General features: G+C 36.0%; 1 protein-coding gene across 1 annotated transcript in view; it reads right to left on the bottom strand.

Moving 5' to 3' along the window:
- The window catches only part of RPS6KA3 (ribosomal protein S6 kinase A3), a 131,143-nt gene that overhangs the window by 103,562 nt on the left and 21,661 nt on the right, over nt 1–5,920 (bottom strand). The gene's annotated exons all lie outside the window — the stretch shown is intronic.

Genomic DNA, 5,920 nt, shown 5'->3' with positions numbered 1-5,920 from the left:
AAAAAAAAAACATATGACAAAGGATTGATATCCTCAATACATAAAAGGGGCTTTATTTATTCATTTATTTCACAAACCTATAAGAAAATACTATGAACCTCAACAGAAATAAGCAGTAAGGGGAAAGAAAAAAAAGAGTCCAGCCTCAGTACTAATAAGAAAAAATACATTTAACCAAAAGATGTCTTTTGCCTTTTAAGTTGGTCATCATTTACAAAAAAATTCATACCCAGTGCTAATATGTGGGTATGGGGCAATGAGCATTCTGGACACACTGCTGGTGAAAGTGTCAATCAGCACCACCTTTCTATGGAACACAATCTGAGTCTGTATTATTTTCTAAAGACATATAAAACTTAGACATGGCCTGTCCACTTATTTTTTTAAAAAAAGTGGACATGTGTACAAATATGTACATATAAGAATGGTCCCCACAACTCTTTTTCAAAAATAACTTCAAATTCAAAACCTAAATTCCTAATAGTAGAGAACTAGTTAAATTATTATGCTACATCCATATAATGGAATACTCTGCAGTCATTAAAAATGACAATAAAGATGTAAGTTTACTGACATGGAAAGACAGTTACATGTAATAAATGAAAAAGCAGTTTACAAAACAATGTGGATAGTAACAATCCCATTTAAAATAAATATATACATCTGTTTTAATGTATATATTTGTATGGGAAAAACTCTGGAAGGATATACACCAAAATGTTTACAGTGGCTATCTCTGAATTTTAGACAATTTGAAGTTTGTTTTTGCTTATTTGAATTTTCTAATGTGTCTACAATGAATATGTATTACTAGTGTAGTTTTTAAGGGAAAAAAACCAACAATCAGACGTCAGGAACATTAAGTGGTTTCTATAGTTCCTTCACAGGAAAAAGGAGTAAATGGCCCTGACCACTTGTTAATTCAACAAGTAAGTGTATAGGGATCTAAGCTAATTCACTTTGGAGGCTTAACAACTAGTAAATAAAAGGCAGCCCACCTATCTGTCAGCCCATATCAGAGGAAAGGCAGCTACTCTCAGTTTGAACTCCACTATCTACTCTCCCATGCCCTAATTTACCCATCCATTCATCCATCCATTTTCATCTCACACATACTATGTCCTAGGTACTGACTTGTAGATAAGAAAGCAATAAAACGTGACCTCCATCTTGGAAGATCTTACAGTCTAGTGGCCCATACAAAGGGCAGCTTTCATTTTCACCCACTCATAGTAGATGTTCCTAGGTAAGGGAATACCTATATATTACTATAAAGCATAGAAATGGTGCCTTATGGAGGCAGGAGGGGGAGATACGGGTATAAAATCTAGAGTTTCCTAAGACATTTCCAGAGGCTACAGTAACACCCACTTAAATGTAAGGACATCCAAATATCTCCACGATACATCCCTCTCCTAAAAGCCACAGACATTTATTCAACTGACTACTAATTTTTATCCAAATGTCTCAAAGAAACCTCAAACTAAACGCAAACTGCCACTAAGTCAATTGCAGACTCATCGTGACCCCGTAAGACAGAGTAGAACTGCCCCATAGGGTTTCCAAGGGTATAAATCTTTACAGAAGTAGTCTTTCTCCTGCAGAGCGGCTAGTGGGTTCGAACTGCCAACCTTTTGGTTAGCAGCCCAGTGCTTTATCCACTGCAGAACCAGAACTTCTTAAGAAACCTCAAAGTAGCTCTCAAAAACACTGGCTTTGGAGTCAGACCATTAAATTCAAGTTCCTGCTTTTACACTGTTGTTGTTGTTATTTGCCGTCGAGTCGGCCCCGACTCATAGCGACCCCTCCTTGGGTTTCCGAGGCAGTATCACTACGGAAGTAGGATTGCCCAACCTTTACACTAGTAGCTACCAATTACGACGGCTTGAACAAGTTATTTCAACTTTCTAACCTTTAGCTTCTTCAGAGGGGGTTAAAAAGTCTCATCCTCAGAGAGCTGCTGTACAGATTAAATGAGATAAACTAAACGCTAAATCAGTGTGCCTGATACTTAGTAAGTACTCTTGATCAATGTCAGCTATTTTTATTCCGACCAAAATCCCCTCACCCCACAACCTGCTACTTCTCCTGCTTTGCACCATCATTCATCTGGTAATCCAAGCTAGATCTTCTCATTAGTGCAGGCAGGGTTACCTTTCTATACACAGATCTGCTTAATGGCTCCTTGGGTTTAGAAACCTCAGTCTAACTTAAGCTATGCTTACATTTTCCATGGGCTCCATCCGATGCTCCTTGTGATTTTCAATGTATGCAAAGAAAATACCACAACTTTGAAAACAAACTGGTATATATAGTAGAAACCACACTGAACTTAGAATCCTAACTCTGATACTTAGAAGCTTTGTGATTTTGGGGCACTTTGGAGTTCCTCTCAGTGTATCACTTTCTCTGTTTAAAATGGGGATAACTTGCCCTGCCTACACCACAAAGGGTATTGTTAGAGTCAAAACTGAAATAATAACTCATAAGACAACATTTTATGAACTGCAAAGACCTGTACCAGAGAAATCTGTTTAGGTGAGATATTTCCTAAAGTCCTTTTGATGTTAGAATCAAAAAGTTTTAGCATCAGTAAAGGATCTTGCAAGTCTTCTGTTTAAACTACACTTCAATGCTTTCCACTTCATTCTCCCATGAGAATTTAAGACAGGAATGTGCTATCTTACCAGGCAGGCGACTTCACCATCTCAGGAAAAGCACTGCCTGCCAGGTAAAAGTCATTATATAGTAACTTTTCTCAATCACAAATTTCTCTGCGAAGATACCTACATATGCTAACTTGCTTGCACTCTATCTGCAAAGTTACAGGAAGTAAATCTACATCTATGACCGTAAATCACTCCGAGTTTTTCCTAGATAACTCAAGCTCCTTCCAATATTAAGAGACAGCATCTGTCATTATTCTTTTTTCTGAGAACATCTTAAAGGGGAAGGGAGTATAAAGAATTATATGCATTTAACATTCCAACTGCTGTATGACCAAAGCAGAGTAACCTAAAGGACAGGTTCCCTTTCTTTCCCAAGATAATGAATTTTATTAATGCAGTTCGCATAAGCATTATTTTTGGAACGCCTATCATACACTGCTGACTCATACTAAGCTTTCCATTGGTGAAATCCCTGTCTTCTTTACTTACTTTACAACTAAGCCAGGCATCCTCTCTCCTGTACTTGTTATTATTCTTATTCCCAAGAGGAATACTTATTTAAAATTTGTGATTCAGTTTCTAGTTCTGACCCACTGCTGCAGTCTGTATAAATTGGATTCCAAATCTGTCAATTAGCCTCATCACTATTTTCAGCTTCATGTCACTTACAAATTTTACAATATACTCTCTCTTTTGTACTCCTCACTCAGCTAATTAACATTATATACCAACAAAGTAATCTAAGAGAGGAAAAAAAAAAAGATGGGAAACATGAAAGGTATTTTAAGCTCTACTTTTTGCAAAAATACCTCCTTCTCAGTTTAGCAAAGATTTAATATTTTGAACAATTTAATTTTTAAAGCAGGAAAATATGAAAGTCAATGTTATCCTATATTCAAGTGAAACTTGGCAAATATCTTTCCCCCCAAAAAGCACCTTTACTTCAACAAACATTTTACATCATTTCATCAAAATAAGGATTCAATTGGCCTGTTAGAAATCATCATGAAGTTACTTCTACAGTTAGGAAACTTCCCTTTTGAAAAATGACCTTAGTTTCATTGTAGATTAGGGTTACATGGAACATCAGTGTGATTCAATAGGGACTTTCTGTAGTTTCAAACGTTTAAGGAATAGTACCTATTGAACAAGAAAACACATTTTTCTAATTTTAAGAAACAAGTAGGCAAAAAATGTGCTCTGAAGCTGGCCAGCAGTGGATTTAAGTCCCATCTCTGTCACTTACTGGTACAGTTAACCTGAAACTAGGTAAGTTACTTAATGTTTTAAGCCTTACTTTCTTTGTAAGATGAGTTAATACCTACCTCACAGGGATGGGATGTTGTAGTAATCAAAAAGGATTCACCAAGGGGCAGTACATGATGCTCAGTAAATGTTACTTCTCTTCTCCTCTTTTGCTTCAACTGACTGTAATATTTACATTTTTATAGATATTTCCAAATAATGCAATGGAGTATTCAGAGTGTTTCATCACTTACTACAGTCAATTTCCTGCCAAGCAGGGTAGAAGAGATCAATGTGGCTAAGAATGAGTATGGACAAAAAAATTGGTTTCAAAGTGAGGCAAATATATTTATCCTCTCTCATCCCACTATAATGCCTTCCAGCCAAAAATTGCAGAGCTTGGCAGACTGTACATATGCAAATAGGATATGAAATACTGGAAAAGGTTAGGAAATGCTAATCACGCTTTGTTAGTTGGAAACGTGTAAAAAGTCACAAATGAGAATAACCTACAATATGGGTCTCATCAGAGCAAATCAGATCAAAGAGACTGTTAAAGAGCTTTAACCTCTGCAGGAATTGTTTTCAAAACAACTTTCAATGTTGTTATATAAAATTAGCACCGAGGATCATCAAAGAGGAGGAACAATTCAAATCACTAATTCTGAACCAAGGTTTCAGGACCTCCACAGTATCACCATGCATTCAAGGAAAATTCTGAAATGTTAAAAATAGGAACATATTTTAATGACTTAAAATAATTTCAATCTATGCAATCCCATTAGATTGTTTTATTGTAATGGCATGTTACAACAATGCACATTTCTAGGCTGCTAGAATACATCTGAATATGAAACAAAAAGTAATTTAAAAAAACCAAACTCACTGCCATCGAGTCGGTTCTGACTCAGCGACCCCTCCCCCTTGGGTTTCTGAGACAGTATCTCTACGGAAGTAGATTGCCCAGTCTTCCTTCCATGGAGTGGCTGGTGGGTTCAAACCGCCAGCCTTCTCATTAGTAGTCAAATGACTCAGGCACTTTTTAAAAATGCTTTGAATCTAGCAGGAGATCATCATGTGCAATTATACTTGGACTAAAATGATCTGTGATTGAGAAAATGCTACCTTGAACTTGGGACATATGATCTACTGACACTCCCCTACTCAGAAATGAAATTTTCATATGAACATTGTGAAAAAAGGATTCTTCACAAAGAACAACGGTCTGAATTAACTAGGAAGGGAGGGAAAGAACAAAGGGTCCAGAGCCCTACTGTATTAATTTGGAGACCCAGGTTGTAGGAATGAACAAGAACCACTTTTTTTTTTAACCACACCAAGTTTCCTCAAGTATATCTACCTTCAAGCTCCCTATTATAATTCAGTGGTTTTCCTGCCCAAAGTTTATGAAGTAGGAGTTCCACAAAGGTGTTAAGTATAAGGAATTAGAAACCTCTCTCAAACTTCAATTAAGATACCATCATATTGTTCAGAATCCAAAGAATCTTCTAAGCAATCACATTGAAACAATCAGAAACAAGCATTTTATAGTCTTAATAAGGAATGTATATAATCCTTACCAATGTGACAGGATTAAGAATCAGCTCCTCATTTATCCTAAGGAAATATCAGAGATGTGCATAAAGACTTATGTACAGTGATATTCATCATAATCATTATACTGAAAAATAGAAAACAATCTAAATGACCAACAGGGGACTGGTTAAATAAATCAAAATACATCTATATTCATATGTAGGAACACTATGCAATGGTTAGAATCAGGGCCTGAAAGAAAAATCAATGATGCAAAGATATGCTTGCAATATATTAAATTAAAAAGGTACAAAACTATATAGTATGACCCCAATTTTGTAATCCGCCCCCAAATTGTGTGCATGTAACTGCAAAACATATAAGATCTTATCAGTAGTTACCTGGGTCATAGGATTTTCTCTGTACTGTATTTTCAAAATCATATGCATTTATTTTATTTTAATTTTATA

The sequence above is a fragment of the Orycteropus afer genome, unplaced genomic scaffold (genome assembly GCF_000298275.1).
Source record: "Orycteropus afer afer isolate SDZICR_OR568_19922 unplaced genomic scaffold, OryAfe1.0 scaffold00404, whole genome shotgun sequence".
Taxonomy (NCBI): domain Eukaryota; kingdom Metazoa; phylum Chordata; class Mammalia; order Tubulidentata; family Orycteropodidae; genus Orycteropus; species Orycteropus afer.
This window is presented reverse-complemented; position numbering and strand designations above follow the sequence as displayed.